Here is a 12536-nt window from a genome sequence, read left to right on the forward strand (position 1 = left end):
GAGCAGCAAACTGCAGCTCCTACATTGGATACAGAGAGAGAAATGGCCCAATCCATTGCAAAATTCCAACTACTCCAATCCCAGTTCATGGACACACAAACAAGGCATATGTCGCATATTGTGGGGCATTTGAGGCGTGCACACCGCAGTAATAGTCAGATACCTGCTGCGTTAAATCGTATTGCTACAGCTATTGAGCAATCAAATGTAATGATGATCCAAATGACTGGTGCTGTGGAGGCCTTCCACACAACTGTAAGGGAGGTGAATGCTAATGTCAATAGGATGGCAGGGCAAATTCACCATGAAATAATGTCCCGTTTCCCCGTCCCAATGTCATCGGCCACAACCAGTACCGTTAGCACGCTTAGTAGATCAATCCAAAGTACACGTCCAAGGAGAGGTGCTCGCACCAGGGGTGGCTGAGGGAGAGGAGTGTTTCCAGAGGTGCAGATGTAACTGCCAAAAGGCGTAGGTGTAAGGAATCCCTCCAGCCGGCACAACACAACCCGGAATCTACTCTGCCAATCAGGTGTTCACTGGAGCCCCTGATGGTGGGGACAGACTGGGCTGCAGACTGACAGAGGGTCTTGAAGTGTGTACCGACTGGGGAGAACCCAGGCAAGCGGGGTGAGGTCCACGCAGAGGTCAAGGGCCGGCAGCAGACAACAGTACCAGGAAACAAGCCGAGGTCAGAGGTCACAAGCAGATAGCAGAAACGGTAAACAGGCCAGAGATCAGGGTCACAGGATACACAAGCAAAGTGCAATTCAAAGCCAAGGGTCATACACTGGAAATCAGTAGAGGTTTCAGGAAGACAGGAACAGGAACAAGCAGGTCAGCAGACTGGAGAGCAGAAGCTATAACCGGCAATGAGGCAGCAGACCTCATTGCCTTAAATATCCAGAAGGACCAATAAGAGCCTGCCCCCAGATAGAACACACTTGCAGGCTAATTGCCTGCTACACTATGCGCCAATCAGGGCTTAGCCCTGGCATCCACACTTGCAGGCTAATGCCTGCTAATTCAGCCATAGGCTGAATCTGATTGTTTGCCCCATATGCGCGTGCGCACCCGGCTGCCTGGCCGCCGCACTGCAGAGGCGTCCGACCGTTGGCTTGGCAACGGTCGGCAGTTGGGCGGAAGTGCCGGGAGGCATAGGAAGCGAGCCGCGGCGGCTGTGAGTACCGCCGCGGCTCGTGACAGTACCCCCCCCCCTTGAGGAGGGGTTAAGGAACCCCGACATCCAGGTTTCCTTGGAAATCTCCTGAAGAAGTCCTTCAACTGTTTAGGGGCATGGAGTTGTCTCTGCGGAACCCAAGACCGCTCTTCTAACCCGCGGTCCCTCCACTGCACCAGGAAGTGCACCTGCCCTTGCACTTTTTTAGAATCCAGGATCCTTTGTACTACGTATCTTCGTGGTTTGCTTGAATTTCCCCCAGGCATACTTGAAGATTGAATTTGACTAGGATATAAGACCGGTTTCAACAGTGAACAATGAAACGTGTTGGGGATTCTCAAGGAGCCCGGAATTTTTAGCCTAAATGCCACAGAATTAACCTGCTTAATGATGGAAAACGGCCCGATGAACTTGGGGCCTAACTTCTTGCAAGGCTGTCTAAGTCTGATATTTTTAGTAGACAACCAATCTTTCTGGCCCACTTTGAGGGAGCAGATGGTACGATGGCGGTCTGAATTTTTTTTTGCCACAAATGAGGCTTGTCTTAATGATGACTGGACTTTCTTCCAGATAGCTCTGAGATCCTGTCACGGACTTACCTGATCCCCGCCGCTCCGTCCTGCTGCACTTCCGCATTCAGGACCATGTGACCGCACCCGGAGGCGGTCACATGACCACAACCCTAGAGGCGGGGATTTTGAATCCCCTTCAGTATAAAAACCTCACTCTGACACTCGCTGAGTGTCAGAGCAACACTTACCTGTTCCTGGCTCCTGCTCTTCGTGGATTGCAGTGTCTTCCTGTTTCCAGTGTCTCCTGTGTGCTGATCTCTGCCTGTTTGACTTCCCTGGCTCTCCTATCCCTGTGTACCAACCCGGCTTGCTGACCATTCTCCTATTCTTGTGACCCGTGTACCAAACCTGGCTTGTTGACTCCGAGTTGCCTTCTGATTCTGCCTGACTCCATTCCTGTGTACCGAACCAGCTTGTTGACTCCGCTACCACCGCTTCTCTCCGCTGTACTACATCTTGAGGCGAACCTGGGGACCGCGACCTACGACTCCTGGCAGCGAAGCCCACCCCGCCTTGCGGCGGTTCTTGGTGAACACCGGGGAGATCGTTAGACTCCGCACCTCAGGTAAGCCAGTGCTAATCAAGATTAGTAATATAGTATCCAGAATCTGTTACAGATCCCTGGCAGTGGATCGGATCTCCTGGATACCGACGGACTTGAATGAGTATAAAGAGTTAGACCTGGGGTGAAAACCATAATTGCAAAAAAACTGAGAGGTTTTGGTGGATGAGTGACAGGAATTATTATAGGCAAATTCCACCCAGGGTAACAAGGAGGACCAGTTTTCATGGAACTCTGATGTGTAGCAACGCAAAAATTTCTCCAAGGACTGGTTAACCCTCTCAGTTTGCCCATTTGATTGAGGGTGATACGCGGATGACAAACTGACCTTGATTCCGAGAAGGGTACAGAAGGACTTCCAGAATTGTGCTATGAACTGGGACCCCCGATCAGAGACGATGTCAGTAGGCAGTCCATGTAGCCGGAAGATATGTTGAATAAATAAAACAGCCAAATCTCGAGCAGTAGGGAGTTTGGTTAACGGAACGAAATGTGACATTTTACTAAACCGGTCTACCACGACCCAAATGGTATTGTGTCCTGTAGAGAATGGCAGATCCACTATAAAGTCCATGGACAAGTGCGTCCATGGTTTTGCAGGAATGGCCAAAGGAACCAACTGACCTACCGGACGAGTCCTGGGAATTTTGTTTCTAGCACAAACCTCACAAGACAGGACGTGATCCTTGACATCAGCAGACAAAGATGGCCACCATACAGCACGGGAAAGGATTTCCAAGGTTTTGAAGACTCCAGGATGCCCAGCAGTCTGATTATTGTGTGCTTCAGCAAGGACTGCCTTCCTTAGATGAACTGGGACAAAGAAGCATCCTACTGGAGTATTATCAGGAGCCAATTTCTGAAACCTTTGTAGGGTACAGCTTAGGTCTTGGGTTAACCCAGCATGGATCACAGACATGGGAACAATACGCTCTGGAATAGTAACCGGAGCATGATGTGCCAAGAAACTTTTGGACAGGGCGTCTGCTTGGACATTTTTAGAACCAGGACGGTAGGTGATTATAAAGTTGAACCGAGTGAAGAACAGTGACCAATGAGCCTGTCGGGGGTTCAGTCGTTTGGCTGACTGTATATACTGCAGGTTCTTATGATCCGTGATAACGGAGATCTGGTGTGCAGCGCCTTCCAACCAATGTCGCCATTCCTCAAAGGCCCATTTAATGGCCAACAGCTCTCGGTTTCCCACATCATAGTTGGTTTCCGCTGAAGAGAACTGACGGGAAAAATAGGCACATGGATGTAAGCGGTGAGTATGTGGATCTTTTTGTGAAAAGATGGCCCCAGCACCGACGTCAGAGGCATCTACTTCAAGAATAAATGGTACCTTAGGATCCGGGTGTCTAAGGACCTGAGCAGACACAAAGGCTTTCTTCAGGGTTTCAAACGCAGTTATCGCCTGTGGTGACCAATCAGCTGGATCACTTCCCTTGCGGGTCAAGATGACGATAGGAGCCACGATGTCAGCAAAGCCGCCAATAAATCTCCTGTAATAATTGGCGAATCCCAGGAATCTCTGGACCGCCTTGAGGTTATTTGGTTGTACCATCCAGGATTGCTTGGACCTTGGTTGGGTCCATGGAGAAACCTTCTGAGGAGATTATATAGCCTAGGAAGGATACCTTCTGGACCTCGAACTCGCATTTCTCGAGTTTAGCGTAGAGATGATGTTCCCGCAATTTCTGTAGGACTTGTCTGACATGACCCTGGTGCACTGGCAATGATTCTGATTATATGAGGATGTCGTCCAAGTAGACGACGACGAAATGTCCCAGAAACTCGCGTAACACCTCATTAATTAAATCCTGGAATACTGCAGGGGCATTACTAAGGCCAAACTGCATGACCAGATATTCATAGTGGCCCGAGAGCGTATTGAATGCCATCTTCCATTCATCACCTGCTCTAATACGTATGAGGTTATAGGCACCACGAAGATCAATTTTTGTAAAGATAGTTGCCCCTCTTAATTGCCTGCTACACTATGCGCCAATCAGGGCCTAGCCCTGGCATCCACACTTGCAGGCTAATGCCTGCTAATTCAGCCACAGGCTGAATCTGATTGTTTGCCCCATATGCGCGTGCGCACCCGACTGCCTGGCCGCCGCGCTGCAGAGGCATCCAACCGCAGTTGGGCAGAAGGTCCCCTGTCCCAAAATTCAGTGCTGATCCAGACTTGAGTTCCGCATTACAGAAGATGATTTGTTCAGTGCAGGTATTACAGAGTCTTGCCATGAGTATCACCAAACTTATTACACATCCTACAACTACAACACTTATAGGTCTATTTCCCCGAACTGTCAAAAGAAATAGTAATAAAAAAAAGAAGTTACAAGTTCAGCAGAAAGGAATACGAATAAAAACTAAACAAGGTACTGAACTCTTCCAGAGCTAGAATTAATCTCTGACTCAGCTGATTAATGATTTTTGATCATTTCTCCACCCTGTGATTGCACACTGGAAAGTGAACTGGCACCTTTAAAGCACACTAGTCTCTTACACTTTACTTTCCTCATGCTAAATCCTAGACACAGACAACCCGCTTCCTATAATCTGCTGCTCGTATCAGAAGGCAGCAATTTCTCCCACTCCCACTCATAATCATAATCTTGCAAGTCTGTGAAATCAATGACGTCAGTATTCTCCCCAGAAAATTATTGCCAGCCAGGGGGGGTTAGTTGTAATACTTTGCAATAATGAAAAATGTTGGAGGTTATTGCCCACACCTGCAAGGAACGGTTAGAATGGTTATCAGTGGTCTAACACACACACAACTGACAGTAGAGCTCACATATTTCCTGTTATAATAGGAGAAAACAATGATTTATTCTATAATAGGCCTCCAAGAGCCAGGTGGCAAGTAAAAACAGCTGGGTAGAGCACCCAGGAAATATGTGCTGGGGAGAACACTGCACATGCATGCTGCCTATCATATTTGGAGGTTATTCAGCAGATTATCAGGCCAATCACCCGATAAACAACCGCTCAGCCACATATCACGTTAGCGTGTATAATTACACTATTAACGACAGTTGCTCCAAAGTGCCAATTGTCATTTCATTTGGTTGGTCGTAGTTTAATAATCTTGTTCCAATCACCTTCCGATTATGTAGTGTGTATATACACTCACAATCATGATCTCCATAGAGTTTACAGAGTCATAGGGATATTTTTACTAAACTGCGGGTTTGAAAAAGTGATGTTGCTTATAGCAACCAATCAGATTCTAGCTGTCATTTTGTAGAATGCACTAAATAAATGAAAGCTAGAATTTGATTAGTTGCTATAGATAACATCTCCACTTTTTCAAACCTGCAGTTTAGTAAATATACCCCATGGTCATTTCAGCTGATGCCGGCAATGAACATGTCCTGGTGACTAAATGTAGAGATGGAATAATTTGTTTGTTCGTTTGTTGAGACTGCATATTTTGTTTCAGTCACAGAAGCTAATGAAATTCGTTTTGACATGTGGATAGCTTTAAAAAGGCAGTTAATCAGTGTGACAGGAATGAACGAATGCATATTGTATTGTCATTTTCTAAACAACTATAGACAAGATCTGAAGGTAAATCGTGTGTAATGGGTACGTATGAATTACCAGACTGGTAAGAACTTCAGTCGTAGGTACAATAAGATTGGTTGGAAAATACGCTTTCCCTACGACCAAAGGTCTGATCTCTCGGACGATTAATGTGTACACACTAGTAATGGTTTAGACGATTAACGAAAGACCGACCGTACGGAAAGCGACTTTTCAACGCCATATTGTCATAAGAAAAGATTAGAAATTTGTACACACTTAAACGACTATGTAACGATATCCCCAAGAAATTTAAATAAAGCGCAGAGCATGTTCAATAGTACCCACTGAAACCTCTTTAAAAAAAAGTGAAACAAACACGTTTTCTTCATACATTCGCTACATTGTACATTCGTTTTCAATCGCACATAAAAAAAATATTTTTACTAATATGGATACTTTTGAAGAAAGCCAAGCAACTGCTCTTTTTCTGCTCACTGTGGCAAAAATACTGCAAGGGAAGGGAAAGAAGGAGAAAGAATAGATTGTGTTGGACAAAGAGTGGTTCAAGAGGAGAGACTCATTCTCTCATATGTCCTTGCTGCAGGAGATACAGGACAACAACCCTGATGACTTTAGGAATTTCCTGAGAATGAATGAACACACATTTCTGCTCCAACTAGTCACCCTCATCATCCAGAAGGAGGACACCCATTTAAGGAGACCCATATCTGCTGAGGAGAGAGTGGTTGCTACCCTAAGCTTTCTGGCAACAGGAAGGACAATGGCTGATCTGAAATACAGTACAGCAATTTCACCACAAGCTCTGGGTTTAATAATATCCGAGACCTGTGATGCCATCATTGAAGTTCTCCATGAACAGTATACGAAGGTTGGTAAAGTCTTTTTTTAGATATTGTGACAGGATGGACCACCTATGCCACTCTGTCTCTTGCTGCTGGGAACCGGCTGGGCTTACTTTGCCACCATTACCTTTCGGTATCCCAAATGCACCCTCTCACCACAATTTTGAGGGGCTTACAAAGGCTGCCACCACTGGATTCCTTACTGGCATCCAGTACCGGGTTTCTTCTGGATAACTGACGCTGCGAGTGTACCCGTTACTGGTGTACCTGGGCTAGTACTCCTGACCTCTTCCTATGGATCAGGGGTGCTGTAGATGGATCCTGCCTTGCCTATCACACTGACCAGAGCTGCAGGGTAGCAGGCAGATCGGTGGTACCTGGAAAAGATTGGTCCAAACCTTAGAAACAGCCGGGAACAGATTTGATTTTGGGTCTAATCTGTAGGTCACAGGATTTTCAGTATGAAAGATGTTTTCAAGCAGGTCTTTGAAGCAAGTGATGTTTATTTGCAGTCACACTGATTGAAGGTACTTGTGCTCAGGTCAGATAGAATCAGAAGAACCATTTTCAATAGAAGACAGTGCTTTTTATACAGAGTTGGACACGGCCTCACATGCTATTTTTAGAATCAGAATGCAATGTAAAGCTAACAATATTTACATTTCTACAATAAATTATTTCTACATGATCCAACCACAAATAAGGTATTTATAAGTGATCCAGTCACAGATAAAAATGTATAATTTTAATTACATACATAAAATTTACAATATATATTAAATTTAAAGTACAAAGCAATAAAAGCAGACAAATATACAGTTTATAGTTGTTCATATTGCAACAGCTCGCTATTATCCATTTGTGATGACCTTCCACTGAAGTGTTATAAGTTTGAACTGTGTATAGGGGTAAAAGTCAGGAATGGTTTTAACATTAAATATTGTCCTCCCATACTACCATGCTGCATCTGTGTATGCAGAAATGTATATGAAGGTGTCTGGCTGTGGTTTGCTGGCGTTAGAATTGTATCCGGGTACAAATCTTCCTTGATAGCCCTACACAAGAAGGGGCACACCAAACGCTCCATTTCCACTTGTATCGGTCTACTAGTACTCTTCATTTTGCTTGCTAGCGTTTGTCCAAGTAGGTCAAAAGTGTGTGGTTCAAGTATTTTGGCCATCAAAGTGTTTGCGCATTCCACCATCTTTGTAGTTAGCGCATTACTTTCATCAACCTCACTGAGCTTTTTTTTCCCCTCTTCTGTTGCGTTTGTGGTGTAAGAGTATAAGAGTACAATATTTATATTGAATGCATGTAATTAAACTCTTTCACTCATCTCTGTTTCAGTTTCCTGCAACGATAGAACAAAGGCAAATTATTGAGAAGCACTGGAATTTTGTGGTGGTGCCATTAATGGGAAACATGTCCGAATTTTGCCTCCATCCAACAGTGGATGTTTTTATTATAATTATAAAGGATTTTTCAGCATCTTATGGCCCTAGTGGATGCAAATTATTAATTCTTGTTTGTGGATATTGGAAAAAATGATAACGTGTCTGATGGCGGTGAATTGGAGCAGACTCCCTTTCATGTAAAATGAAAAACCTATGAAAAACCTATGAACTTAATATTCCAACTGGAAGCAATACAAAATATGGACTAAATTTTGTGTTTCTGGCGGATGAAGCATTTGCATTGCACAACAATGTATTGAAACCTTACCCGCAATGCAATCCGTCTATAGAAAGATGTATATTTAATTATAGACTGTCACAAGCTAGGCGTGTTGATGAAAATGTGTTTGAAATTCTCAGTAACAGATTCAGAGTTTTCCTTTCTGCTATTTATCTGCGTTTGGACAAGATAAACAAAGTGGTTGTTTTGTTAATATACTTGTAAATCAGTTCATCAGGACACTGAAGCATGGGTGGGCACTGCTGAGCTCTTTATTCAGCCATTTGCAGACTCTGGGTACATTGCACACTGGCCACACCCACTTCCCAGCATTCCCCATGGTCTTAGGGACCATCACTAAAGATTCAAGCTTAAACATATAAGGGAGTGTCTACAAACATTGAGCATATCTAATGCAATAACATCACATCTTCTTTTCTTTAAAGATAAGCCCTGTATCCTTCAGTATAACAATTTAACGATATAACATTAAGATCATCATCTAACACGTTTCAATGAGTCTCTCAGGTCTGCGTATTTCTCTTATGGGTCTTTCACACAAAGTCTGTGTATCGTCAACCATGTTGGACCTTTCTTCCATCATGGTTTGTTCACCATTATCAAGTCCATCATACATGTCAGATGAAGGGTATTCTTCAGTCGTGTTGCCATCACTATGGTTGGGTTGAGATCTTAAATCGACCCGATTTCTTCTTACTTCTGTTCCACGATCTGTACGTACAATATAAGATCTTGGTGCTACTTGTGCTTGCACAATACCTTTCTGCATCCAAATGCCTTTCTCATGATCTCGGAGACGGACTTGGTCACCTGATCTTAGATCAGATAAGCTTTTTGCTCGCCTATTATGGTACAGTTTCTGTTTCTTCTGTTGACGTACCTTACTCAGTCTCACCAATGCTGAGTTATGCGTATTAAGCAGTTCATCACTTATCGGAAGATTTGCTCTAATCCTCCTTCCCATCAGCATTTGTGCAGGAGAGAGTCCATTCTGTAGAGGTGTACTGCAGTAGATTAAAAGACTTTTGTAGAAATCTTCTTTGCCGTCTTGTGCTTTTTTCATTAGACTCTTTACAGTTTTTACTGAACTTTCCACCAACCCATTTGACTGTGGATAGTGGGGACTCGATGTTGCATGGACAAATTTCCACTCTTCAGCAAACTGTCTAAATTCAGCGCTGGAAAACTGAGGTCCATTGTCAGTGAACACTTCCATAGGAACACCATGCCTTGCAAAGATTGACTTCATGCAACTGATTACGGCTTTACTAGTAGTTGTAGGTAGAGTCTGCACCTCAGGGTAATTAGAATAATAATCAGTCACGACAATGTGCGTTTTTCCAATACAATCAAACAAATCTGCGCCTACCTTCTGGTATGGTCTCTCTGGCACTGCATGAGGACTCAGCGGCTCGACTTGTTGCTTTGGTCTGTACGTAAGACACAGTTCACATGTAGCTGTTGTCTGTGCTATGTCCTGGTTCATTCTTGGCCAATACATCACTTCACGCGCCCTCCGTTTACATTTCTCTTCTCCTAAGTGGCCTTCATGTATCTTGCACAGCATCATTTTTCTTAGTCGTGCAGGTATAATAATTCTATTGCCTTTGTAAATAATACCATTGACAACCGTAAGGTCAGTGCGGTACATCCAATAATCATGAATAGACAGTGGGCACGCATTTTTTTCTGCTGGCCATCCTTTCAGAATGATGTCTTGTAACACTTTCATTGTGATGTCTGTCTCTGTTTCTTTTCTTATCTGTTCTTGTCTTGCAAGAGACACAGGTAGAGAAGCTACAATCAAATTAACATATGCGTCTATCTCTTTATCCATCAGACTTTCGGAACCTTCACTTTTGTTCACAGCACGGGAAAGTGTGTCAGCAATGTACATGTATTTACCAGGACAGTACAGCAATTGGACATCATATTTCTGTAGTCTTATAAGCATTCGTTGAATCCTCATGGGACAGTCATGTAACGATTTAGCCATGATAGCTACCAATGGCTTGTGGTCAGTTTCCACTGTAAACGCTTGACCATACACAAATTGATGAAATCGCTCACATGCATATGTGATTGCTAGAAGTTCTTTTTCTATCTGAGCATATCTTGTTTCAGCACTTGTCAATGCTCTTGATGCATAGATTACCGGTTGCCATGTATCCTCATGTTCTTGTAACAACACTGAGCCTAGGCCAAATTGCGAGGCATCTGCTGAAATTCTTATACTTTTTGTAGGATCAAAGAATCTTAGTACCGGTTGCTCTGTGATGGTCCATTTCAAGTTTTGCCAACTTTCTTCTTGTTCATGTGACCACATCCACTCATTATTTTTGTCCAACAACCATCTTAGAGGTGCTGTTTGTTCGGAGAGTTGAGAAATAAACTTTCCTAAGTAAGTAATCATTCCTAGGAATCTTCTCACGTCGTCTTTGTTGTTAGGACGTTCCATGTTTATTATGGCTGATATTTTTCTCGGGTCAGGCTTCACATCTTCCTCCGAGACCACGTCCACCCATAAAGGTAAGTGTTTTCACACCAAATTCACATTTGTCCTTGTTCAGCTTTAGATTCACCTTCTTGATAAGTTCCATTACTTGTCTCAGTCTAGAATCATGTTCTTCTTTTGTAGATCCCCAGACAATAATGTCATCCATCATTGTTTCAACACCTGGAATGTGTTCAAAAATCATGTGTATCCTTTTGTGATATACTTCTGGAGCAGACAATATCCCATATGGTAGTCGAAGGAATCTGTATCGACCTTCTGGGGTATTAAATGTACACAGCATTGAGCTGGCTTCATCTAGCTTCATTTGCCAGAATCCTGAAGATGCATCCAATTTACTGAACCATTTTGCTCCCGCAAATTGTTACATGATTTCATCTCTGGTTGGTAGTTTGAAATGTTCTCTTTTAATAGCCTTATTTAAATCTCTTGGATCCAGACATATTCTGAGTTGTCCATTTTTCTTTTCAACAATTACTAAGGAGCTCACCCATTCAGTAGGCTCATCAACTTTCTGTATCACACCCAAAGCTTCCATGCGGTTTAACTCCTGTTTTAGTTTTTCTCTCAGCGCAAATGGCACTTTTCTACAGGGGTGTATCACTGGAGGAACTTGCGTGTCTAGATTTATCTTATGCTCGCCAGGCAGACAACCTAAACCTTCAAACATGTCTCTGTATTCTGTAAACACTGATTTGCATTCATCTTCTACTTGTGATGTCACCATGAAAACTTTCTTTATCAAGTTAAGCTTCTCACATGAACTTAATCCTAGAATCGGTTGTACATCTTTATCCACAATCAGTAGAGATGTTTTGAACTTTTGTCCTTTGTAGCTCAGGGTCACTAGGCATGTACCTTTCACAGGAATTTCCTCCCCAGTGTAGCCTGTAACTTTCACATTGGCTGGATGAATTTTAGGTTTTACTCTAAAAGTCTTATAGTCTTGAAACGATATCAAATTCACCTGCGCACCAGTATCAAGCTTAAAGGGAATGACAATCTCGTTCACTGTTAAAGGAACAATCCATTCTTTCTTGTTTGTACTGCAAAGTTCAATACAATTCACAAAAAAATCTTCAGACGTAGCTTGTTCAACGGCATGCACTTTGTTTGTTTCACTATTGGTTCTACAGCATTTGGCAAAGTGATTAAGTTTACCACATTTCATGCAGGTTTTACCATAAGCAGGGCACATTTTAGGATTGTGAGTATTTCCACATCTACTGCAGATTTTCCTATTAGATTGCATTTTAGACTGCTTCATTTTAGAGAATGGTGGTTTGCTTGGCTCTGTTTTCTTCACCACATGTACAGTAGTATCAGATTCCTTGTGTAACTGTTTGGCTTGCAGTCTGGTCATTTCTGCAGATCTGCACATAGTCATTGCCTTGTCTAGTGTTAGGTCTTGCTCTCTCAGCAATCTTTCTCTGAGTCCATTATCAGGTATTCCACAGACAATACGATCTCTAATCAGTGAGTCCTTTAAATCACCAAACTCACAGGTTTTGCTGAGTGATTGCAGTTCTGTAACATACTGATCAAATCCTTCTGCAGACTTCTGATCACAGGTGAAAAACTTATATCTTTCATATGTCACATTTTT

This window comes from Mixophyes fleayi, chromosome 1 (assembly GCF_038048845.1).
Source record: "Mixophyes fleayi isolate aMixFle1 chromosome 1, aMixFle1.hap1, whole genome shotgun sequence".
NCBI lineage: Eukaryota > Metazoa > Chordata > Amphibia > Anura > Limnodynastidae > Mixophyes > Mixophyes fleayi.